Genomic DNA, 27,768 nt, shown 5'->3' with positions numbered 1-27,768 from the left:
TTAGTAGAGATGGGGTTTCATCATGTTAGCCAGAATGGTCTCAATCTCCTGACCTGGTGATCAGCCCGCCTAGGCCTCTCAAAGTGCTAGGATTACAGGTGTGAGCCGCTGGGCCCAGCCAATCTGTAACCCTCTTATCTCAATTAACTGACATTATTAGTTCACATGCAGTTCAATTTATAAATTAAGAGAGGTGCCATGGGCCGGGCACGGTGGCTCATGCCTGTAATCCCAGCACTTTGGGAGGTGAAGGCAGGTGGGTCACGAGGTCAGGAGTTCGAGACCATCCTGGCTAACATGGTGAAACCACGTCTCTACTAAAAATACAAAAAATTAGCCGAGTGTGGTGGCAGGCACCTGTAGTCCCAGCTACTTGAGAGGCTGAGGCAGGAGAATGGCATGAATCTGGGAGGCAGAGCTTGCAGTGAGCCGATATCACGCCACTGCACTCCAGCCTGGGTAACAGAATGAAACACCATAAAAAAAAAAAAGAGTTGCCATGTGTACAAAAATCAATGGATATTTATGAACTTTTTTCAAATATATTTTCACACATCTTATCTAAATACATAATACAGAAGCCTGTGTGACTTGGGCAATGTGGCCCAGGAGGGCCTAAGACTAACACATCCACCTCAGCAAAACGACATAAAATATCTCTTACGGTCAGAAAAATCAACATTTTGTGTATTTACTTAGTTTATGAAAAGTATTGAAAATGCTATTATTAGCTGAATTTGTGATTTCCTTTTGAAATTCTGAGTTATTCTTATTTTTCCCATTTTGTTTTTGCACCAAGGAGACTGTAGTCAAATAAAACAGATACTACACACACTCGTCGGGGCAGCCGTACTGCAGCAGCACGTCGATGCACTCCTGGCTGGAGGCCTGCCGGGTGTAGGCCAGTGCTGTGTTCCCGTGGGCATCTCGGGCCATGACGTCCACCCCGTACCAGATCAGGAGCTGCGCCAGGACCACATTCCCCTTGCGGCAGGCCAGATGGAGTGCCGTGAAGCCATCTCCCTCCCCACAGGTCTCGTTCACCTCCTCCCGGGAGCCATGTGCCAGTAGCAGGATGACTGTCCACAGGTCCTCATCAGCAGTGACCCACAGCAGGTGCTGGCCCAGGGACAGCTCCGTGCAGGGTAGTGGGGCCAGAAAGAGCTTCTGCTCATATTTGGAACAGATCCACCATTCCTTCTCTTCCCTTGTGGACTCTACTGAGGGTTTCGTCCGCCCCTGGCTGCTTCCTTCCCAGATGCTGTTGGCTAGGTCATTGCCAATAGATAACATAACCTTCATGAGCTCAACTGGCCAGTCATCCAGGTCCAGAGATCACACTCGGGAAAGGTGGGTGCCAAGATTCTGGTGGATCCCTGAGCATTCAATACACATGAGGACTCCCAAGTTCAAACTGGCCCAGTTAGGATTCTGGGTCTCACAGTCCACACAGTGGGAGTTCCCACACATGTTTTGGTTCGACTGCAGGGCCACGGCCTCGCTCTGGCTTGTCAGCTGGGACTTGCTCTTACTGCTCTCGCATGACCGCAGGCTGGCCAGGATCTGGCTCTCGATAGCTTGGTCCCAGGCATCCCGCTCCTCATACGTTGTGGCTTCAAAGTGCCATGTTTGGCCAGTGACGGACACAATGATAAAGTTTTCTTCTTGTTCCTCAGCAGTGCTGGATAGGCCATCATCTTTTAAGTTGTTGGTGCTTTTCTTCTTTAGGTGTTTCTTTTTATTGGCATGAGGAGAGGGGGGCGGGTGGAGCTTGGGGCTGGTGGTGCTGGAGATACTGGGGCTGAAGCATATGGAGTCACCCAGCCCGGTGTCTGAATTGGCTGAGATACGTAGACTGTTCATGTCCTTGGATAGGCCATTGCTTTTAGAGCTGGAGATGGGCGCGCAGGCTGATGTGGTTAGGGGTAGCCACTTTCCTGGGACTTTGATGGTAGATGTCCGAAGGTCAATCTCTTTTTCTGTTGGGGATTATACTATATAAATAATAACAGATTTTACTGTTATATGCTTTTCTACCCATAAAACCTTTCATCCCATGTGATTTATTTTACGTATTTATTTATTTTTTGACCCAGAGTCTGTCTCTGTTGCTCAGACTGGACTGCAGTGGTGCGATCTTGACTCCCCGCAACCTCCACCACCCAGGTTCAAGCAATTCTCATGCCTCAGCCTCCCAAGAAGCTGGGACTACAAGTTTGTGCCACTATGCCCAGGTAATTGTTTTTTTTGGGGGGGATGGAGTTTCACTCTTGTTGCCCAGGCTGGAGTGCAATGGTGCGATCTTGGCTCACCACAACCTCTGCCTCCCAGGTTCAAGAGATTCTCCTGCCTCAGCCTCCCAAGTGGCTGGGATTACAGGCATGTGCCACCACGCCCAGCTAATTTTGTAGAGTGAGGCTCAAAACAACTGAGGGAAGGGAAATCTCAATTTTAGTAATAGGTCTACACAATATTAGCACTTTTTAAAAAGCCTGCAACATTAGCATGTAAGATGAATATGTATATAGTGCTTCAAGTAGTTTTCATCTCTGAAATAATTTTAAAATCACAGAATTTAAAGTTACATGCTGGAAAGGACCAATGACATTTAATGTGACATTTAATTCAACACTCATTTTACAGATCAGGGAAACAAACCTTAAAACTGACTTGCCCAAGGTCCCACCAAATAGGAGCAGTTTCTTGTCCTAAACTCAAATTAAGCAGTGGCTCTCACACTTTGCTGCACATTAAAATCATCTGAGAAGCTTTAATATCTGCCTCATCTTCAACGTGAGACATTTTAATTTAATTAGTATTGGGTATGACTTTGGGCATCAAGGTTGTCGGTAAAAGTTTCCCAGGTGATTTCAATGTGCAGCAAAGTTTGGAATGATTGAGCTGGGGTGAAAATCAGAATCTTCTGGGATGCTTTTCTTCACAGAAAGATGCCTCACATCCATCCCAATTTTCCTAAAAGGTTTCTCAGTGCCTAGAGATAGAGGGAAAGTGGAGATGGGAAGATACATGTGTTTGAAGACCTGTATTTTGAAAAATACCTTGCATAAGTGATCTCAGTGAGTTCCACCTATCCCACTGACAACAGTGCACTACTGATTCATGATAAAACATTTTTCAAAATATTTTCTTGAAGCCAATTTGCCCTATTAATTTGCTCAATAAACCTTTATTTCACCAATAGTGAATACACCAAATGATTATTTCTCAAATTTGCTGATGGCAAATTAAAACTTACTTTACTTTCAAAAGTAGACTTCTAAAAAGTAGAATAATGAGGAAAAAAAGCACAAAATTTGTTTGAGCAAAATTAATCTTCAAAGCTGCTTTTGAATTGTATGCTAACATATCAAAATCTTTGAAACTCAAAAGAAGCCAGGGACTCTAGTCAAAGTAGTTTTTGTGTATGTGTGCTCAAAGATTTAAGGGACTTGGCTGACTACAGACATTTAGTGATTACTCAATAGGTCCCAAAGCTCAGGACTTGAGACAGAGTTTGAGTCCAGTTTTTGTTTGAAACACAATTTCCTCTCAATTATTGTTAAAAGGGAGGGAGGAAAGTGACATTATGTGTAAACTTGCCACTTTTAATTGAAGTAAAAGTTATTGACAATTGAATTAGCTAAAAAGGCTAGTGCATTTGAAACAAAATTGTTTATAAGCTAGTTATGTTTACAGAATGAAAAGTAAAATTAAAGATAAAGACATTAACATTCTAAATTAGCACTTTCCAAACTGTGTTCTAAAAATCAAGACTAATAACCCAAGGAGATGAGAATAATGTACACTGGACAGCCCCTATGGAGCTGGTGGTGGTGTTGGCTGTTGTTCCTTTTAAAATAAATTTCATCTCAGTGTGCTCTCAAAGCCCATCTTTGTGGCCCATGAGGTGCTCATGCACAATGGGAGAGAAATTCAAATGCAGATACACTGTGGTGCCAGAAGAAGAAAACCTGTTCCTTCTTCCAAGGCTAATGTCCAAAGTAGTGCACGCTGATTTAGGCCTATAATGCACTGAAAAACTAAGTTTTCACAAAAAACATTCAATAAAGGGAACCTATCCTTCTCACTGTGTTCAACATTGTCTTAAGGCATAAAGGCATCAAAAAAATACACTGTTTCTGGGATTGCTTCTTTGCTGATTTTTCCTTCCACTACGATGTCTAAGATTAAAAGAGAAACTGATACTTAATATGTAGAATCTGGATATCAATATATGGTTGACTCCAGTTTCTTAAACTGATCACTGAAGAGGACAACCAAATGGCTGAAATAATTTTAGAATAAAGGAATCTGTCCCTCGGCAGTATACTTGTACTCACGATATTATTGTCATTGTAAGATAAGGCTGGCTGGCTGTGCTGTCATCAAGGAATATTTTTGAACATGAGCTGTATTGTTGACTGAAACACTCAGTAGATACCTGAAGGGGAAGGGAAGTATAAGTCAAACTTATCAAAGTGTATTTTTTTCTCAGTTAAAATGTCAAATGACAAAGCACTAAGATATGTCTTACACTCCATGAACTGCCTGAGTGGTATCATGTGCACTCTATAGAAAACCTATTGGAGGCTCTCAACTTCCAGAGATGATGTTTAAGATATGGGTTATAAAATGCTGCCCTTAATATGTTACCTGTCATCAAACCTAACAAGGATTTTATGAATTACCGTTAAAAATGAGAAAAGTCGGCTTCGCCGGGCGCGGTGGCTCACACCTGTAATCCCAGCACTTTGGGAGGCCGAGGTGGGTGGATCACGAGGTCAGGAGATCGAGACCATCCTGGCTAACATGCTGAAACCCCGTCTCTACTAAAAATACAAAAAATTAGCTGGGCATGGTAGCAGGCCCCTGTAGTCCCAGCTACTCGGGAGGCTGAAAGAGGAGAATGGGGTGAACCCAGGAGGAGGAGCTTGCAGTGAGCCGAGTTTGCGCCACTGCACTCCAGCCCAGGTGACAAAGTGAGACTCCGTCTCAAAAAAAAGAAGAAAAGTTTAAAATAAGATTTCATTTTTTTCTACAGTTATATAAAGCAGCCGAGGATTTCTATTATTTTATTTATTTATTTATTTATTTATTTATTTATATTTATTTATGAGACGGAGTCTCGCTCTGTATCCCAGGCTGGAGTGCAGTGTCATGATCTGGGCTCACTGCAAGCTCCGCCTCCCGGGTTCACGCCATTCTCCTAACTCAGCCTCCTGAGTAGCTGGGACTACAGGCACCTGCCACCACACTTAGCTAATTTTTTGTATTTTTAATAGAGATGGAGTTTCATCGTGTTATCCAGGACGGTCTCGAGCCTCGGTCTCCCAAAGTACTGGGATTACAGGCGTGGGCCACCGTGCCCGGCCCTTCTATTATTTATTTACTATGATAAAATGTAATGTATTAAGTAATACTGGTACAAGAGCATTTTATTGCAGTGAATACAAGACTAATGCATTTACTAAATTGCTAATCCTAAATGTATTATTTCAGGTGATATTGTTACAAAAGAAGTGTTTCGGATTCAGAGACTCTGTGTGCCAGGGCTGCTAGGCCACCAACAAGTGAGGAAGCCATAGGTTTCTCTAGTCCTAGTTTCTTATGTGGAGGATAAAAAGAGTATCACTTGAATATTCTCTCACACCCTGAAAACAAATAACAACTTAAACAATCTAACTTTCACTTCATGTTTAAATAAGACTGCCAAGACATGACTCAAATGAGACTCTCAGAGAATACTTTGCATTCATTTCAAAACTTGATCAATTTCATTCTATAAATCATCTGACCTGCACCTAGCCATTTTCCTGCTCTACCCCTGCTCTCTGCCTAGAATACTGCTTTTCTCTTTCCTTGCTTCAGCGAGCTCAACTCCATCTACCCTCTTGGATCTCTTGGTCAGCAGCCACACCAAAAAATGTATTTTTGTACACTAATTAGTTGAATTCACCACTGCTTACGAGATGCTAATTCTTGCAGAGTATTCCCCTCATGAGAAAGCATTCCTCACCATAAGAGTAAGGGAGGGCCCTTACTCTTCCTACCTCCAGCTGCTGAGCATAGAATTTTGAGTAAATCCAAAACTTCGACAAGTGTTTGACAATTCAGTTATCATTTGGAAGATAAGTCTTACTATATTTAATTACAGCAAAAACACTACTAACAGTTTACTGTTTATAGGTATTATTTAAGGTAGTCACAAAATAGAAACAAATAATCTAACGTCAGTCAGCGTAAATCAGAGTATGAAATTTTACTATATTTAACAAGAAATGGAAGGGGTTACTTAGTAGTTTTAAGGTTTAATGACAAAAACTAGAAAATAATCATACCTAGTAATTTAGTAAGTCAAAACCAAAGCCTTACCATCAAAGGTCTGGTACCCGTTGGACGCCGATGCCCACCCACTGACTTCTTCTGCTGTGCCTGCTGCCTCTCATTTTAACCCATTAAAAATACTAAAGTTGTTTTCCTTGTAGAGGTCTTTCACCTCCTTGGTTAGGTCTATTCCTAAGTATTTTATTTTAGTTTAGTTTATTTTTGCAGCTATCAAAAAAAGGGGTTGAGTTCTTGGTTTGATTCTAAGCTTGGTCGCTGTTGGGGTATAACAGAGCTACTGATTTGTGTACATTAATTTTGTCTCCTGAAACTTTGCTGAATTCATTTATCAGTTCTAGGAGCTTTTTGGAGGAGTCTTTAGGGTTTCCTAGGTATATGATCATATCATCATCAAACAGCAACAGTTTGACTTCCTCTTTACTGATCTGGATGTCTGGATGCCTTTTATTGCTTTCTCTTGTGTGATTGCTCTGGCTAGGCCTTCCAGTAGTATGTTGAATACAAGTGGTGAGAGTGGGCATCCTTGTCTTGTTCCAGTTCTCAGGGGGAATGCTTTCAACTTTTCCCCCTTTCAGTATTAGGTTGGCTGTGGGTTTGTCATAGATGGCTTTTATTACATTGAGCTATGACCCTTGTATGCCGATTTTGCTGAGGGTTTTAATCATAAAAGGATGCTGCATTTTGTCAAATGCTTTTTCTGCATCTGTTAAGATGATCATGTGATTTTTTTGTTTTTAATTCTGTTTATGTGGTGTATCACATTTATTGACTTGTGTATGTTAATCCATCCCTGCATCCCTGGTATGAAACCCATTTGATCAGGGTGGATTATCTTTTTTTTTTTTTTTTTTGAGATGGAGTCTCGCTCTGTTGCCCAGGCTGGAGTATGCAGTGGGGTGATCTTGGCTCACTGCAACCTCCGCCTCCCAGGTTCAAGCGATTCTCCTGCCTCAGCCACCTGAGTAGATGGGATTACAGGTGAGTGCCACCACGCCCGGCTAACTTTTGTATTTTTAGTAGAGATGGGGTTTCACCATGTTGGCCAGGCTGGTCTCGAACTCCTGACCTCATGATCCACCCACCTCAGCCTCCCAAAGTGCTGGGATTACAGGTGTGAGCCACGGTGCCTAGCCGGATTATCTTTTTGATATGCCGTTGGGAACTACAAAACATTGCTGAATGAAGTCATGGACACAAACAAATGGAAAGACATCCCATGCTCATGAATGGGTAGAATGAATATTGTGAAAATGATCATACTGCCAAAAGCAATCTACAAATTCAATGCAATTCCCATCCAAATACCACCATCCTTCTTCGCAGAACTAGAAAAAACAATCCTAAAATTTACATGGACCAAACAAGAACCCGCATAGCCAAAACAAAACTAAGCAAAAGCAACAAATCTGGAGGCATGACATTACCTGATTTCAAACTATACTATAAGGCCATAGTCACCAAAGTAGCATGGTACTGGTATAAAAATAGGCACATACACCAGTGGAACAGAATAGAGAACCCAGAAATAAACTCAAATACCTATAGCCAACTGATTTTCAACAAAGCCAGCTAAAACATAAAGTGAAGAAAGTAAACCCTATTCAACAAATGGTGCTGGGATAATTGGGCAAGTCACATGCGGGAGAATGAAACTGGATCCTCAACTCTCACCTTACACAAAAATCAACTCAAGATGGATCAAGGACATAAATCTATGACCTGAAACCATAAAAGTTCTAGAAGATAACATTGGAAAAACCCATCTAGACACTGGCTTAGGCAAAGACTTCATGACCAAGAACACAAAAGCAAATGGGACAGAAACAAACAGGTGAGACTTAACTAAAGAGCTTCTGCACAGGAAAAGGAACAATCAGCAGAGAAAACAGACAACCACAGAGTGAGAGGAAATCTTCACAGTCTATACATCTGACAAAGGGCTATTACCCAGAATCTATGAGGAACTCGAACAAATTACAATTACAAAAATACAGAACCAGCCCAAATGCCCATCAATCAATGAGTGGATAAAGAAACTGTGATAGGGGGAGGAGCCAAGATGGCCGAATAGGAACACCTCCAGTCTACAGCTCCCAGCGTGAGCGATGCAGAAGATGGGTGATTTCTGCATTTCCATCTGAGGTACCATGTTCATCTCACTAGGGAGTGCCAGACAGTGGGCGCAGGTCAGTGGGTGAGCGCACCGTGTGCCAGCCGAAGCAGGGGCGAGGAATTGCCTCACTCGGGAAGTGCAAGGGGTCAGGGAGTTCCCTTTCCAGAGGTGACAGACGGCACCTGGAAAATCGGGCCACTCCCACCCGAATACTGTGCTTTTCCGATGGGCTTAGGAAATGGTGCACCAGGAGATTATAGCCCGCACCTGGCTCAGAGGGTCCTACGCCCATGGAGTCTCACTGATTGCTAGCACAGCAGTCTGAGATCAAACAGCAAGGTGGCCGTGAGGCTGGGAGAGGGGCGCCCGCCATTGCCCAGGCTCGCTTAGGTAAACAAAGTAGCCGGGAAGCTTGAACTGGGTGGAGCCCACCACAGCTCAAGGAGGCCTGCCGGCCTCTGTAGGCTCCACCTCTGGGGGCAGGGCACAGACAAACAAAAAGACAGCAGAAACCTCTGCAGACTTAAATGTCCCTGTCTGACAGCTTTGAGGAGAGCAGTGGTTCTCCCAGCACGCAGCTGGAGATCTGAGAATGGGCAGACTGCCTCCTCAAGTGGGTCCCTGACCCCTGACCCCCCGAGCAGCCTAACTGGGTAGCACCCCCCAGCAGGGGCAGACTGACACCTCACACGGCCGGCCAGGTACTCCAACAGACCTGCAGCTGAGGGTCCTGTCTGTTAGAAGGAAAACTAACACACAGAAAGGACATCCACACCAAAAACCCATCTATACATCACCATCATCAAAGACCAAAAGTAGATAAAACCACAAAGATGGGGAAAAAACAGAGCAGAAAAACTGGAAACTCTAAAAAGCAGAGTGCCTCTCCTCCTCCAAAGGAATGCAGTTCCTCACCAGCAATGGAACAAAGCTGGATGGAGAATGACTTTGACGAGCTGAGAGAAGAAGGCTTCAGACGATCAAATTACTCTGAGCTACAGGAGGATATTCAAACCAAAGGCAAAGAAGTTGAAAACTTTGAAAAAAATTTAGAAGAATGTATAACTAGAATAACCAATACAGAGAAGTGCGTAAAGGAGCTGATGGAGCTGAAAACCAAGGCTCGAGAACTACGTGAAGAATGCAGAAGCCTCAGGAGCCGATGCGATCAAATGGAAGAAAGGGTATCAGCCATGGAAGATGAAATGAATGAAATGAAGCGAGAAGGGAAGTTTAGAGAAAAAAGAATAAAAACAAATGAGCAAAGCCTCCATGAAATGTGGGACTATGTGAAAAGACCACATCTACGTCTGATTGGTGTACCTGAAAGTGACGGGGAGAATGGAAACAAGTTGGAAAACACTCTGCAGGATATTATCCAGGAGAACTTCCCCAATCTAGCAAGGCAGGCCAACATTCAGATTCAGGAAATACAGAGAATGCCACAAAGATACTCCTCGAGAAGAGCAACTCCAAGACACATAATTGTCAGATTCACCAAAGTTGAAATGAAGGAAAAAATGTTAAGGGCAGCCAGACAGAAAGATCGGTTTACCCTCAAAGGGAAGCCCATCAGACTAACAGCGGATCTCTCGGCAGAAACCCTACAAGCCAGAAGAGAGTGGGGGGCCAATATTCAACATTCTTAAAGAAAACAATTTTCAACCCAGAATTTCATATCCAGCCAAACTAAGCTTCATAAGTGAAGGAGAAATAAAATACTTTACAGACAAGCAAATGCTGACAGATTTTGTCACCACCAGGCCTGCCCTAAAAGAGCTCCTGAAGGAAGCACTAAACATGGAAAGGCACAACTGGTACCAGCCACTGCAAAATCATGCCAAAATGTAAAGACCATCGAGACTAGGAAGAGACCGCATCAACTAACGAGCAAAATAACCAGCTAACATCATTATGACAGGATCAAATTCACACATAACAATATTAACTTTAAATGTAAATGGACTAAATGCTCCAATTAAAAGACACAGACTGGCAAATTGGATAAAGACTCAAGACCCATCAGTGTGCTGTATTCAGGAAACACATCTCACATGCAGAGACACACATAGGCTCAAAATAAAAGGATGGAGGAAGATCTACCAAGCAAATGGAAAACAAAAAAAGGCAGGGGTTGCAATCCTAGTCTCGGATAAAACAGACTTTAAACCAACAAAGATCAAAAGAGACAAAGAAGGCCATTACATAATGGTAAAGGGATTAATTCAACAAGAAGAGCTAACTATCCTAAATATATATGCACCCAATACAGGAGCAGCCAGATTCATAAAGCAAGTCCTGAGTGACCTACAAAGAGACTTAGACTCCCACACATTAATAATGGGAGACTTTAACACCCCACTGTCAACATTAGATAGATAATGAGACAGAAAGTCAACAAGGATACCCAGGAATTGAACTCAGCTCTGCACCAAGCGGACCTAATAGACATCTACAGAACTCTCCACCCCAAATCAACAGAATATACATTTTTTTCAGCACCACACCACACCTATTCCAAAATTGACCACATACTTGGAAGTAAAGCTCTCCTCAGTAAATGTAAAAGAACAGAAATTATAACAAACTATCTCTCAGATCACAGTGCAATCAAGGTAGAACTCAGGATTAAGAATCTCACTCAAAACCGCTCAACTACATGGAAACTGAACAACCTGCTCCTGAATGACTATTGGGTACATAACGAAATGAAGGCAGAGATAAAGATGTTCTTTGAAACAAACGAGAACCAAGACACAACATACCAGAATCTCTGGGACGCATTCAAAGCAGTGTGTAGAGGGAACTTTATAGCACTAAATGCCCATAAGAGAAAGCAAGAAAGATCCAAAATTGACACCCTAACATCACAATTAAAAGAACTAGAAAAGCAAGAGCAAACACATTCAAAAGCTAGCAGAAGGCAAGAAATAACCAAAATCAGAGCAGAACTGAAGGAAATAGAGACACAAAAAACCCTTCAAAAAATTAATGAATCCAGGAGCTGGTTTTTTGAAAGGATCAACAAAATTGATAGACTGCTAGCAAGATTAATAAAGAAAAAAAGAGAGAAGAATCAAATAGATGCAATAAAAAATGATAAAGGGGATATCACCACCAATCCCACAGAAATACAAACTACCATCAGAGAATACTACAAACACCTCTATGCAAATAAACTAGAAAATCTAGAAGAAATGGATAAATTCCTGGACACATACACCCTCCCAAGACTAAACCAGGAAGAAGTTGAATCTCTGAATAGACCAATAACAGGAGCTGAAATTGTGGCAATAATCAATAGCTTACCAACCAAAAAAAGTCCAGGACCAGATGGGTTCACAGCCGAATTCTACCAGAGGTACAAGGAGGAACTGGTACCATTCCTTCTGAAACTATTCCAATCAATAGAAAAAGAGGGAATCCTCCCTAACTCATTTTATGAGGCCAGCATCATCCTGATACCAAAGCCGGGCAGAAACACAACCAAAAAAGGAATTTTAGACCAATATCCTTGATGAACATTGATGCAAAAATCCTCAATAAAATACTGGCAAACTGAATCCAGCAGCACATCAAAAAGCTTATCCACCATAATCAAGTGGGCTTCATCCCTGGGATGCAAGGCTGGTTCAATATAAACAAATCAATAAATGTAATCCAGCATATAAACAGAACCAAAGACAAAAACCACATGATTATCTCAATAGATGCAGAAAAGGCCTTTGACAAAATTCAACAACCCTTCATGCTAAAAACTCTCAATAAATTAGGTATTGATTGGACGTATCTCAAAATAATAAGAGCTATCTATGACAAACCCACAGCCAATATCATACTGAATGTGCAAAAACTGGAAACATTCCCTTTGAACACTGGCACAAGACAGGGATGCCCTCTCTCACCACTTCTATTCAACATAGTGTTGGAAGTTCTGGCCAGGGCAATCAGGCAGGAGAAGGAAATAAAGGGTATTCAATTAGGAAAAGAGGAAGTCAAATTGTCCCTGTTTGCAGAGGACATGATTGTGTATCTAGAAAACCCCATTGTCTCAGCCCAAAATCTCCTTAACCTGATAAGCAACTTCAGCACAGTCTCAGGATACAAAATCAATGTTCAGAAATCACAAGCATTCTTATACACCAGTAACAGACAAACAGAGAGCCAAATCATGAGTGAAGTCCCATTCACAATTGCTTCAAAGAGAATAAAATACCTAGGAATCCAACTTACAAGGGATGTGAAGGACCTCTTCAAGGAGAACTACAAACCACTACTCAAGGAAATAAAAGAGGATACAAACAAATGGAAGAACATTCCATGCTCATGGGTAGGAAGAATCAATATCGTGAAAATGGCCATACTGCCCAAGGTAATTTACAGATTCAATGCCATCCCCATCAAGCTACCAATGACTTTCTTCACAGAATTGGAAAAAACTACTTTAAAGTTCATATGGAACCAAAAAAGAGCCCACATCACCAAGTCAATCCTAAGCCAAAAGAGCAAAGCTGGAGGCATCACGCTACCTGACTTCAAACTATACTACAAGGCTACAGTAACCAAAACAGCATGGTACTGGTACCAAAACAGAGATATAGATCAATGGAACAGAACAGAGCCCTCAGAAATAATGCCGCATATCTACAACTATCTGATCTTTGACAAACCTGAGAAAAACAAGAAATGGGGAAAGGATTCCCTATTTAATAAATGGTGCTGGGAAAACTGGCTAGCCATATGTAGAAAGCTGAAACTGGATCCCTTCCTTACACCTTATACAAAAATTAATTCAAGATGGATTAAAGACTTAAACGTTGGACCTAAAACCATAAAAACCCTAGAAGAAAACCTAGGCATTACCATTCAGGACATAGGCATGGGCAAGGACTTCATGTCTAAAACACCAAAAGCAATGGCAACAAAAGCCAAAATTGACAAATGGGATCTAATTAAACTAAAGAGCTTCTGCACAGAAAAGAAACCACCATCAGAGTGAACAGGCAACCTACAAAATGGGAGAAAATTTTTGTAACCTACTCATCTGACAAAGGGCTAATATCCAGAATCTACAATGAACTCCAACAAATGTACAAGAAAAAAACAAACAACCCCATCAAAAAGTGGGCAAAGGACATGAACAGACACTTCTCAAAAGAAGACATTTATGCAGCCAAAAAACACATGAAAAAATGCTCACCATCACTGGCCATCAGAGAAACGCAAATCAAAACCACAATGAGATACCATCTCACACCAGTTAGAATGGCAATCATTAAAAAGTCAGGAAACAACAGGTGCTGGAGAGGATGTGGAGAAATAGGAACACTTTTACACTGTTGGTGGGACTGTAAACTAGTTCAACCCTGTGGAAGTCAGCGTGGCGATTCCTCAGGGATCTAGAGGTGGAAATACCATTTGACCCAGCCATCCCATTACTGGGTATATACCCAAAGGACTATAAATCATGCTGCTATAAAGACACATGCACATGTATGTTTATTGCGGCATTATTGACAATAGCAAAGACTTGGAAACAACCCAAATGTCCAACAACGATAGACTGGATTAAGAAAATGTGGCACATATACACCATGGAATACTATGCAGCCATAAAAATTGATGAGTTCATATCCTTTGTAGGGACATGGATGAAATTGGAAATCATCATTCTCAGTAAACTATCACAAGAACAAAAAACCAAACACTGCATATTCTCACTCATAGGTGGGAATTGAACAATGAGAACACATGGACACAGGAAGGGGAACATCACACTCTGGGGACTGTTGTGGGGTGGGGGGAGGGGGGAGGGATAGCACTGGGAGATATACCTAATGCTAGATGACAAGTTAGTGGGTGCAGCACACCAGCATGGCACATGTATACATATGTAACTAACCTGCACATTGTGCACATGTACCATAAAACCTAAAGTATAGTAATAATAATAATAATAATAATAATAAAAATAAAAAAAGAATAAATATAATATTGTATTTAAATTTTATAAAGCAGTTGCAGAAATAGTAGACTAATTTGTAGCAATATGATAGACTAGAAAGCCTGAATTCCTCCCTCCACCAAACATGTAAAGTACTAGATTCTGTATAATATATATCCTTTAACATGAACGGATGAGCCCATTAAGAAAATAAGGGAAACTTTCTGGGGCTAGAAACAAAACGAGTATAATATATGCTGTGAGATAAGCAGGTGCTGAAGTCATTGAATACTTTGGGGGCATCCATGGATTTCTGTTGGCATTGAAGCTTTGTGTAAGGAGCAGGATGAGGACTAGAGAAAAAGATCCCTGGGTCCCATATAAAGGTAAGAAGCCTGATCAGAGACCATCTTGCAAAGATATTCAGTTCTGGGTAGACTTAAAATATTCCCTAATAATTCTTGGTTATCAGCTCACATTCACTTGAATTTGGGGCCTTAATTTACACAATTTTTATAGTTTCTAAAACTCCACAAGTGGAGGATTTTAATTTAAATTGGACCTCAGTCTGTAATACTCTCAGGTACCTTGTAAGAACGATAAAAAATCCTCCATGGAGGAATGTACGATCAATGAAAAAAAAAAAAAAAGAAACTGTGATATACATACACATATATATGAAGAATACCACTCAGCCACAATAAGGAATAAATTCACGGTATTCCCAGCAACCTGGATGGAAGTAAGACTATTGTTCTAAGTGAAGTAACTCAGCATGGAAAACCAAATATCATGTTCTCTTTCATACGTGGGAGCTAAGCTATGAGGATGCAAAGCCATAAGAATGATATAATGGACTTTGGGGACTTGGGGGAAAGGCTGGGAGGAGGGTGAGGGATAAAAGACTACAAATCATGTTCAGTGGATACTGCTCAGGTGATGGGAGCACCAAAATCTCACAAATCCTCACTAAAGAACTTAGTCATGTAACCAAATACCACCTGTTCCTCCGAAAACCTACGGAAATAATAAATAAATAAATAAAGTACAGCATTTTTCTCAGCAAACATAAATAAAATAAAACAAAGACTAAAGTTTACATTTTTCACTCTCCTTTTGGGCAGGACAAATTTTAGATATGTTTTTAAAGAATTAGTAACTTTTTTCCTTTTTCCGAGACAGGGTCTCCCTTTGTTGCCCAGGCTGGAGTGCAGTGGTGCAATTATTAACTGCAGCCTCAAACTCTTGAGCTCAAGCGATCCTCTGCCTCAGCCTCCCGAGTAGGTAAAATGAAAGGCGCATGCCACCAGGCCTGGCTAATTTGTTATTTAACCTTTTTGTAGACATGAGGTCTTGCTATGTTGACCAGGCTAAAAATGAACAAATCTTAATTAACTTAAATATTTCTAACACTTTGGGCATTCATGAAAACAGCTCCATCTATGTTGTGAAGTAATGGGAAGTATATGGCAGTGGATAAAGTTTGAATGAAAATATTAAACAAGGCCTTAGGAGAAAAGTGTAATGTGCTTATTATAGATACATTAATTTAAAAAATTCTCTGGCTTAATATCATTAATTATACTCAAATTAGACTTTGATTTAAACATAGGTCCTAAATTTGGATTAAATATAATAGATTGACCACAAATTTATTTCCTCTCTCTCCGGAAGTCTCATTAGTCATAAAATAAAGGTTACACACATGAGCAGCAGAGAAGGTTGACAGAGGTAATTTTTAATAAATGCTGAGACATAAAAGGTAGATAAAGGAGTGGTAAATAACACGGAAGCACAACTTTGGTGCTTACAGAAAGTGACTGGAACAGAAGCGAGTCAGTTTGTCTTGCAGAACTAAAGGCAGGTTGTGAACTTACAGGCAAATGGCACTTTGGAAAGTAGGGTAAAATGTAAAAAAAAAAAAAAAGCCAGCAAGGTCAGTTGAAAATCTCTAACTAGAGCCCCAAGTCCACCTGTCCTTCCATCTGACAAGAAACTTAGATGTGCATTCTCTGCGTATATCAAACCCGAGAATTTCTGGCTCAGAGATACCATGGCTTAAACCTGAGATATAAAGGAAACTGTAACACCAAAAATGGAACTCCAAATTTCTTTGCTAACTCTGCTTTTGTATAGCAAGTGGCCATGCTTTTACTTTCCAGGCAGAAAATTGGGAGATCCTTCTCAGAAGAAACTGAAATGTCTTGAGTAAAGATCCCCAGATAATACACTGAGGTCCCCCAAGTGAAAAGCTAGTTAGGCTTCTAAGGCCTCACACTGAGTGCTATCAGTTAACAGAAATCCTGCTTCCAAATTAAGCAGGCCAGAGACCACCACACATTGGAGGGAAGCCTCCAAGAAAAGAGATCAAAACAATAGAAGAAAGGAATTCATGGAACCAGTCAAAATCAGGAGAAAAACTTAAAAAAAAAATCTTAAAACACTCTCAAAAATATAAAATTCAATAGGAATAGTAGAGGATAAAATCACAGAATATCCCAGAAGCAGAATAAAAACACAAACTGAAAAAAATAGAGGGGAAAAATTAAAAATCAATGCAGGTATACTGGTCTAAGCAGCCTAGCATCTGAATAACAAGACTATCAGTAAAAAAGTAACAGAGAAAATAAAAAAAAAATTCTCAAGAAGAGATAGTCTGCAGGTTTAGTAGCCTCAATAAAATGAAAAGATCCCCAACAAGCTGTTATAAAATTTCAGAACCTCAGAGAGAGAGATCCTAAAAAGCTTCCGCAGATACCTAAAACCTGATTGTAAATAATGTATCACACACTGGCAGTAGATTCAAGAACAACACTGTAATGAGAGCACAACTGCAAAATGTCTTCAGAACCATAAAATTTAGATTCAACCTAGAGTTGTACTCTCTATCAAAGAGGAGGGATTTTAAGACTGGCCCGCTCTCTAAACATCTCCACTCAGGAAAATGTGTTCAAGTACAACTAGACAGGATAACAGGACAGAAGGAAACACAGAATCTAGGACTCAGGTGATCCCACACAAGACAGCAGTTATGTGAGATCCCAAAAGACTTTAAGGAGACAGCACAGAAAAGCAGACATTGGGCATATCTAGGGAAACCCATGCTATATTGAACTAGGATGACAAAAGGCCAAAGAAAGTTGCCCCACCACACACACATAAAAAGGAACAGATGTGTTTTCGCAGATGGAAAGTATCTTTGAAAGGCATGTGATAAATGCTACAATACTTGGGGGGAAAACAGCTATTAGAAAATAGGCAAACGAATATAGTCAGAAAATTAGCTTCATGCCAAAAAATAATGGATGTAAAAGCAAACAGACCACCCAGAGGCTACTTATGATATTTGGATGGATAAACTAATGTAGGCTAGGAAAAAGAGAAGATCCAGGAGAATTGCAGAAGTGCTCAGATTTCAGAACTGTTTCAGAGACAGGATGAAGGATATGTAATGTAAAGGCACAGTGAAAACACCATATGACTTAGCAGTGAATAATATTTGCAGAGTCATAATCATGTAAATATTACTGATTTAATTAAAAAATATGCTACAATTGGAAGAAACAGAGGGAGAAACATAAGATCATGTTGTAGCAAGGAAGGTATGCTTTCACCTGCTGTGATAGAAAGTCAATAGACGGTGCTGGCAATTAACTTAGCTACTCTATTTTTGTTCTTTCATTAAAAATAAGATTAAATATTTAAGGCACTTTTTTTTTTTTTTTTTTTTTGAGACAGAGTTTCACCCTGTCACCCAGGCTGGAGTGCAATGGTGCGATCTCAGCTCACTGCAACCTCCGCCTCCCGGGTTCAAGTGATTCTCCTGCCTCAGCCTCCTGAGTAGCTGAGATTGCAGGCATGTGCCACCATGCCCGGCTAATTTTGTGTTTTTAGTAGAGACAGAATTTCACCATGTTGGTCAGGGTTGTCTCACACTCCTGACCTCAGATGATCTGCCCGCCTCGGCCTCCTAAAGTGCTGTGATTACAGATGTTAGCCACCATGCCCAGCCTTAAGGCAGATCTTTTGAACCAGACTATTGAAATTTAACTTAAATGTCAGAAATCTTTAAAAGGTGGACACACTAAGCTAAAGACTTTTCTGGATAAATTTAATACTTAGGAAAATAGAAGAGATTTAGCAAATCCACAAAAAGAGGTCCATGCTACCACCACTAGGTCTATATTGTAATTTAAAGAAATCAAGAGAGACATCCTTTCATGTCAAACTATCAATTTCTTAACTATTTGAGTGTTTACTTACATGGTTTGTACAGTTGCTTCTTATTTCTACAACTAAGAATAAAAAAAAAAAACTGGTCACTTCTGATACAAATACCATAAAACAAAAGTAGTTGTTAACATCTTACTGATTACTCCTATGTAAAATGAGACAAAATTCCATTAAAAAAATAATTTTCAATAATTTATAGTTTAAATTATCTGGCATGATTAATTTCATAAAGTCAAATCTAAAAACTTAGATTTTCATTTAGTTTACTTTTTGTTTCTATTACATACAAATGAAAGAATCCTCATGTACAAAAGAAAAGAGCAAAAAAATTAGGCCAGATAAAAAATGTAGCTAATGAAACATTTAACTGTTGCATATATGAGCCATGATCCATTAGTATTCTCTCATTCTGCATTTACACATAGCTTACTTTAATTATCAGACTCTAACAGCTAACAGCTCTAAGAACTACTTCCTGACCAGGCACCTATCTCTAGATGCAACAGAATCCCTGTAAGCATCTTGAACCACACTTAGTGGTTATCTACTAATATGTCACTAAAAACAAAACAAAATTAAAAAACGGTCTTTACAGAACTGGAAAGTAACCTATCTTAAATTTTTTTTTTTTTTTTTTGAGATGGAGTCTCACTCTGTCACCTAGGCTCGAGTGCAGTGGCAGGATCTCAGCTCACTGCAACCTCTGCCTCCCAGGTTCAAGCGATTCTCCAGCCTTAGCCTCCTGACTAGCTGGGACTACAGGCATGTGCCACCATGCCTAGCTAATTTTTTTTGTATTTTTAGTAGAGATGGGGTTACACTGTGTTAGCCAGTATGGTCTTGATCTCCTAACCTCGTGATCCACCCACCTCAGCCTCCCAAAGAGCTGGGATTACAGGTGTAAGCCACAGAGCCTGGCCTAAATTTTAATGTTAAAATGAGTATACAAACCTAATTGGACATGGTGTCTGCAGCACAAAAAATCATTTTTTTTTCCTAAAAAAAGGCCAGAATAATAAAAGCCCCAAGAGGGACTTGGGCCATGCTTTGTTTCCTACACTGCCTCTGCCTTTGATGCTGGAAGGGCCTTGTAGGCAAAAGTTCCTACCACTGAAGAGTGAGGGACATGGAATAACTTTTCTTTTACTGCTTCCATGCTCTCCAGGTGTGAGAAGCCCATGGCTCCGAAAGGAACTGGGAAATACAATTCTGATATGTTTTGGATATGTTGCCCCTCCAAGTCTCATGTTAACATGTGACCCTTAATGTTGGAGATAGGGCCTAGTGGGAGGTGTTTGGGTAATGGCATTGGATTCCTTATGAATGGCTTGGTCCCATCCCCATGGTAATAAGCAAATTCTCATTATGGTAATTTAAAAGACTGTGGTACTGGCCAGATGTGGTGGTGCAAACCTGTAATCCCAGCACTTTGGGAGGCTGAAGTGGGCAGATCACTTGAGGTCAGGAGTTTCAGACCAGCCTGGTCAACATGGTGAAACCCCATCTCTACCAAAAATACAAAAACTAGCCAGGTGTTATGGTGCCCACCTATAGTCCCAACTACTCAGGAGGCTGAGGCAGGAGAGTTGCTTGAACCTGGGAGGCGGAGGTTGTAGTGAGCCGAGATCGTGCCATTGTACTCCAGCCTGGGCAACAGAGTGAGACTCCATTTCAACAAAAAGAAAAAAAAAAGAGTGTGGTACCTTCCCCCTTCCCCTCTCTCCTCCCTCTTTCACCATGTGGAATCACCTGCTTCCCCTTTGCCTTCTATCATGATTGTAAGCTTGCTGAGGCCCTCACCAGAAGCAGATGTTGAAGTCATGTTTGTACAGCCTGAAAATCTTTAAGCCAATTAAACCTCTTTTTGTTATAAATTACCCAGCCTTAGGTATCTCTTCAGAGTAATGTAAAAAATGAAAACAAATTCTAACCAGAAATAACTGACTCAAGATGGGCAAAGTCTACTCAAACTATAAAAACAAAGGACAAAGGTTACAAACTCTCGTGTTTTACTGTGCTGCTTTACTTCGCATATTATCATAGAACCCTCACTTGTATTCTTGCTGTTTAAGTCAACTGGAAAACTTGGCTCTGTATGGCTTTTTGGCAAATAAATGAGGATTTAACATAACATTAAGGGAAATAAGCAGGAGTAGGGCATGTTTAAATTTACATTACATCAAATGAAAAGGTTAATAAACTAAAAGTTTTGAGTAGCATAAACTTGGATGTGGTAAATGAATGTGGTCAGAGGACTGTGTAAGAGGAGGCCCAAATCACAGATTCAATCCCTGATAATAAACAACTATGTTTTTTAATTTGTTTAAATGAAAACGAAGCTGAAGCCTAAGTTCTATCATTCATCTTTAAAATGTACTCTTTGGAGCATGGGAAAAGGGATTATAAATAGAGATGAATCCATTAATTATAAATAAAGATAAATCCAAGAATTATAAAGAGAAATCCATGACTCCTCCATCACATGACAAATTAATTGTGTCGATAAAAAGATGGCAAAATCTATAAACAAAAAGGTTACATGTTTTCATTAACATCATAACAACTAAAGGAAAGTATATCACACATTAAAATAAGACAAGTGAACATGTGAAAAGGTGAAAAATTTAAACCAATATGAGTTTTTCTAAATACTTTCTATAACCTGATCAAACAAGAGTTTTTATTCTTTCTCTTGGCAGAAAAAACAATGTTGTCTCACCATCTGTTTGAGAGTTCCTCTGGAATACTGTGATTGCCTCTGGATTGGCAGAAGGGTTAAACTCCAAAGCTATATGCATAGAGGAAGAAAAGAAAAAAAGATGTAATCATTGATAAAAATTTATCAACTCATTTATTTGACTGCTGCATTTAGGCTATTTTACTATCTCTACTTTTATTCTTATCCATTGAAATGAATGTATAGACATAAGATAGAGCCAGGCAAGATGGCACATGCTTGTAGTCCCAGCTACTCAGGAGGCTGAGATGGAAAAATCACTTGAACCCAGGTCAGGAATTTGAGGCCAGCATGAGTAACATAATGACACCCTCCTTTATTAAAAAAAAATAAAATGAAGAGGTAAATGTTGGCTTTGAGTTGTGTAAAATCAACTTTGCATAAAATAAATCAAGATGGCCATAAGTTTTAAAAGACAGGTCTATTTTATAGGCAAAATATAAGATGTATTCTAGAGTTTTTAAAATTTTTAAGAAGTAAATTCAGCATATCTGTCACTTCCATGTCATTCTGAGGACATAGAACCTTAGTTCTCTTGAGTAGCTGTCTTCCATAGTCATCTGATATCTCTAAGTCTTCATTTCTTCATTAGCAATACATAGGGAGAACATACACAGGCCTTATTTGTATTGGAAAGGGCCAAGTGAGACATACAGAAACTGTGTTGTAATCCTAAAGAATGACAATAAAGAGCCATTTTTGGGCTGTCATCCAACACTACCCATCTACTAACTGGTGCGTAACATCAATCAGGCTTTCCTAACATCACCAAGCAGAGTACAAGTTTACACAAGTACTTACATGCTTTGTGTATAAAGGTATAATCAATTAATTCACATAATATATTGGTTTATTCTAAAGCAATCCTTAAATATCTTGAAAAGTGAGGATAGTACGTCCAAGTTACAAAACCACACTCATAATGAGTCTTAATTATCCTACCTCTTTAAAAATTAAGAGCTCAACCAAAGTTTAAATAGAAGAGCTATAAGACATTCCCTCTACAGTAATGAAATCTCTGGCATTTAAATGAAACCAGTAAGCCAACTGGATTTAATATGTTTATGATGCAATGTTTTCTATTTTGAAAATTTTAGTTTTTATTCAAGAACCATATTATTACCCAGAATTACTTTTACTTAGATTCATCTCTTTGCAAAATTTTAGAGGCAAACCAACTAATTGTTTCTCTTTTCTACTGCCTCCCATCCCTCACCTCTCCCAGCAGTGTAGAGACTAAAAAACTCCAACTTCCTTTCCTTTTTTTTTTTTTTTTTTGTGAGATGGAGTCTCGCTCTGTCGCCCAGGCTGGAGTGCATTGGTGCGATCTCTGCTCACTGCAACCTCCACCTCTCAGGTTCAAGCAATTCTCCTGCCACAGCCTTGTGAGTAGCTAGAACTACAGGCATGCGCCACCACACCCAGCTAATTTTTGTATTTTTTTTTTTTTAGTAGAGACAGCTTTTCACCATGTTGGCCAGGCTGGTCTCAAACTCCTGATCTCAGGTGATCTGCCCGCCTCAGCCTCCCAAAGTGCTGGGATTACAGGCGTGAGTCACCAAGCCCGGCCAAAACTCTAACTTTCTTATCTTTGAACAAGATGCTATTGTCAGGAGGGGAAAGGACAAACGGGGAGCCATGGCAACAAACACTCTTACAGGGAAGGTCTGATATTTTAACCTGAAATCTTTATGTTACACATTAAAAGTCTACATTGACGTTTCATGTCTTTTGAAAGTTTTGACCATGAACCAATTCCCACCTCTCTTTTAGAACAAGGAGGTAAATAAAGTCTGTTAAGTCACCAGAATAAATCTGGAGCACATTTTCTGTTAAAGTAAGAATTTTAAAGTAATCAGAGCCTCATAGGTAAACTCCTTTGAGAAACCCCAAACACACACACACAACCATTTTTCTGCAACCCTGACTGTGACATTTCACACCTTTCACAATTATTTTAAGCACTCTCCTTTTTTCTTTTCCCTTCTGTGTTCAAATCAGTTAGAAGAAACTAAGCAGCTTCTATCAAGGTGACTTAAAGCAGCCCATTAAGAATACCATATCGCCTCTCCCGCGGCAACCTCCGTTCTGATTTTAAATAAGAAATCTCCAAATATTTGAATATGAACTGTCCTTAGATTTAGCTACTTTAACAAAGGAAACAATTAGGCACTTACCTGGTTCCTTCACTTAGGTACCATCTGGATAGGTACAAAGAAAAAATAAGATGGGTACTGAAAAGTTGGGATATTTGAGTTTTTATTGAGAAAAGGAAGAGAATAGTCCAAAGAAGCCTTAACAAAGTCCCACGGGATAATAAATAGAGCTACAGATAATGTTGTCTCACCATTTGTTTGAGAGTTCCTCTGGATTGGCAGAAAGGTTAAACTCCAAAGCTATATGTATAGAGAGAGAAAAGAAAAAAGATGTAATCATTTATAAAAATTTATCAACTCATTTATTCAACTGCTGCTTATTCGACAAGAGCCATAAATAAATGGTCCCATGCCAGCCTGGGAGAATGAGATGAGAGAGCAAGAACTGAGCGATTGGGAGGGGAGGTGAAAAGAAACTGACTGGACTCAGTGGGGAAAGACTAAGGGGTAGGAATGCAAGGCGGAGCCAGCTTTTCTTCCTGGCCAGCCCCTGGGAAAGCTGGCTACAGGCAAAAAGGAGCTCGAAGTGGGGGATGCCTCAAAGGGAACCTTGGGGACAGCAGCAGGAAGAGGCAAGCCGAGGGCAGATGGCACCTGTCACCTCCTTACCTTCAGGTGTCTCCCGGTCACAGATGTGGTGCATGTGAAGGTCCTCACCAACTTCAATAGTCACCTCAGTAGGCTGTACAGCAGCAGCCATGGGCTAGCCTGCCATCCTGTCCCCAGCTCCTGCCTCATAGATTTCAGATTCAGATGGACACACCGACCCCTGTTGCTATTCAAACTCGGGGCTGACCCTGGGGTGCACACAACAGGTCAGTATGTTCCCCATGGGGCGCCTCTACTGTCTGCCACCACCTGTGCCTCTGCTCACAGCTTTGGCCATGCACTCCCGCTGTCCTAGGCCAAGGCTGTGCTGCACTTGCAGAGATGGTCTTCCTGCTCCTCGCCTGCCCACCTCACAGCCCGGCCCCGGGCACCGGCCCTGGCCCTGGCCCTGGCCCCGGCTAGGGCTGCGGGCCAAGGCCTGCACCCTGCTGCCTCCCCTGAGTTGACTTGTCTGGGAGGGTGAAGACCAGCCGGCTTATTTAATAGGTTGTGAACCCAACAAGCGCTGAGAGACACAACAACTGCCTGAAGAGAGAACAGACGGAGCTCCTCCTCCTTCTGTAGTCACCTACAGACTGAAGCCCACTGGCCCAGTTGGGAGCCCAGGCTTGTGGCTCACAATGCCCCGCCCCACACTTCACAATGCCCTCCCCGACAGCTCACAGTGCCCCACCCTGGCTGCCACCCCTCCCCCACAGCTCAGAATGTCCCTGCCTGGACTGCCCCACCCTGTGGCTTATGATGCTGCTGCTCTCCTGGCCCCTGCAGGCCCACTGCAGTGCCAGTGGGACTAAGGTTTTCACTTATCACCAGCTTCCTGAGCTTTTTAGTCCTAAGAAAAGCACAGGGTAGTTCGTTACTTGAAGCCATCTTCCTCTATGAGTTCTATACAAAGCCTCAGTAGAGTGGGTCCCATTAGCAACCAAGTTGAACAACTTTTATTTTCTGACTGAATGTAGATACACTTGAATTGTTGACTGCTTTTGTAACTAAACACTCCTCTCCTGTCTTCCAATGAGTGGTCGTTTTTGTCTGCAACTTGACCACAGCAATCCCTGGGGCCCTAGCTCTACTTTCAATAAAGAGTTATGGCTGTGTGTCTTGAATGACACCTTAGGACCCATCCTGCCTCCACCTCCTTCTCCATAAAATAGAAACCTAACTTGTCCCTCCAAGCTCTGAAATGCTGAAACTTACCAACTCCCTTTTCTCCCCACTATTTCTTCCTTCCATGGCAGGGACTTTCAGATTTTCTTTCTTTCACTAACAAGGCACTAAGCATGATTTCGTCATACAAAATCGAGAGCCATAAAGTGGGTTATCACACTCCTATTTCAGTAAAGATGAACACTCGACATCTGGCAAGTAGTGTGTGCCTGACAGTGTCCCCACTGTGCTATGGTCATGAAACCCTCAGAAACAATCTGATGTTACAGATTTTACAGAAGTTGTCGAGACGGAGAAGGTAAGTTACCTCCCCAAGGTCACATGGCTGCTAAGGGTGGGGCCACACTTTGATCCCAGGTAGTCTGAATTCCCCAATTCCTGAAGCATGATTATCAGAAAGTATAGTAGTCTGTTTTCACACTGATATAAAGAAATACCTGAGGTTGGGTAATTTTTAAAGGAAAGAAGTTTAATTGACTCAGAGTTTCACATGGCTGGGGAGGCCTCAGGAAACTTACAATCATGGCAGAAGGGGAAGTCCTTCAGGAAACTTACAATCGTGGCAGAAGGGCAGGTCCGACTTACATGGTGGCCGCACAGAGAGTGGGAACACGTGAAGGAGCAACTGTCAAACATGTATAAAACCATCAGATCTCAGCTGGGCACGGTGGCTCACACTTGTAACCCTAGTACTTTGGGAGGCCAAGGCAGGTGGATCAACTGAGGTCAGGAGTTTGAGACCAGCCTAGCTAATGTAGTGAAATCCTGTCTCTACCAAAAATACAAAAATTAGCTGGGTGTGGTGGTGCATGCCTGTAATCCCAGCTACTCAGGAGGCTGAGGCAAGAGAATCACTGGAACACAGGAGGCAGAGGCTGCAGTGAGCCAAGATCATGCCATGGCCCTCCTGCCTGGACAACAGAGCAAGACTCCATCCCAAAAAACAAAACAAAACAAAACAAAACAAAACAAAACAAAACAAAACAAAACAAAACTCTATAAGATCTCATGAGGACTTACTGAATATCACAATAACAGCATGAGGAAAACTGCCTCTATGATCCAATCACCTCCCCCTAGGCCCCTCCCTCCACACATCAGGATTATGGGGATTATAATTCATGATGAGATTTGGGGGCGGACATGGCAAAACCATATCAGAAAGTAAAGGTAGAAGTCAAGCTTGGATGGCAAATGACATTGTAGATTATTATTATTAGTAGTATTTTGAGATGAAGTTTTACTCTTGTTGCCCAATTAAATTGTTTCTCTAATTTCATTTTCAGATGGTGTCTTGTAGATGTATAGAAATACAGTTGATAAATGATTCTGGCTATTAACCTTTTATGCTTCAACCTTGCTGAACACTATTTTTTTTCTTTTTTTTTTTTGAGATGGAGTTTCGCTCTTGTTGCCCAGGCTGGAGTGCAATGGTGCGATCTTGGCTCACTGCAACCTCCGCCTCCCTGGATCAAGTGATTCTCCTGCCTCAGCCTCCCAAGTAGCTGGGATTACAGGCATGCGCCACCACGCCTGGTTAATTTTGTATTTTTAGTAGAGACGGAGTTTCTCCCTGTTGGTCAGGCCCGCCTCAGCCTCCCAAAGTGCTAGGACTACAGGCATGAGCCACCGTGCCCAGCCAGATTAGTATATTTTTAAAAGAATTTTTAATATATTTATGATTATTATTATTATTATTTTGAGACAGAGTCTCACTCTGTTGCCCAGGCAGTGGCACAATCATTGCTCACTGCAACCTCCACCTCCTGGGTTCAAGTGATTCTCATTCAAGTGCCTAAGCCTCCCAAGTAGCTGGGATTACAGGAGCCCACCCCCCTGCTCAGCTAATGTTTGTATTTTTAGTAGAGATGGAGTTTCACCATGTTGTTCAGGCTGATCTCAAACTCCTGACCTCAGGTGATCCACCTGCCTTGGCCTCCCAAAGTGCTGGGATTACAGGTGTGAGCCATCACTCCCGAACAGAACAGTATTTTTTTGATGTGGATTTTAAAATGCCTCCCCTTCTTTCAACATCGAAAAGTCCCTTCTACATGCCAGGCACTGTATGTGTGAAATAGTCCCAACTCTCAATGAGTGTAGGCAGATACACAAACAAAGGCTTAAGGAGGTCAGTTTTCTGAGACCATACTGCTGGACAGTATATGAACCTGGGATACAAACCCACCTCTATTTGACCTCAAATTTGATGCTGGGGTGGTTTTAATTTTATTCTGGGAATTTCAGTCATTGAACCATAAAAAGGTGAAAAGTTTCTGTCAGATTTGTGCGTAGTGGTCTGTATAATAAGGAAGAACTGAAGGAAGCAACCAAACCAATTAAGAGACTTCCTCTAAAGGCAGAGTAATGCTAAAGGCAGTGGCAGTCACAAAAGTGGAGGAAAAAGTTTGTGATCATTGGGAGACAGAATAGGAAGTGCTTGGTCATGAGACCCGAAAGAAGAGGA

General features: G+C 41.1%; 1 pseudogene; it reads right to left on the bottom strand.

The window, feature by feature from the left end:
* Window positions 1-529: 529 nt before the first annotated feature.
* LOC129006842 (arf-GAP with GTPase, ANK repeat and PH domain-containing protein 11-like) lies at window positions 530-24,763 on the bottom strand (annotated as a pseudogene).
* Between the last annotated feature and the right edge of the window lie 3,005 nt (window positions 24,764-27,768).

This window comes from Pongo pygmaeus, chromosome 8 (genome assembly GCF_028885625.2).
Source record: "Pongo pygmaeus isolate AG05252 chromosome 8, NHGRI_mPonPyg2-v2.0_pri, whole genome shotgun sequence".
Taxonomy (NCBI): domain Eukaryota; kingdom Metazoa; phylum Chordata; class Mammalia; order Primates; family Hominidae; genus Pongo; species Pongo pygmaeus.
This window is presented reverse-complemented; position numbering and strand designations above follow the sequence as displayed.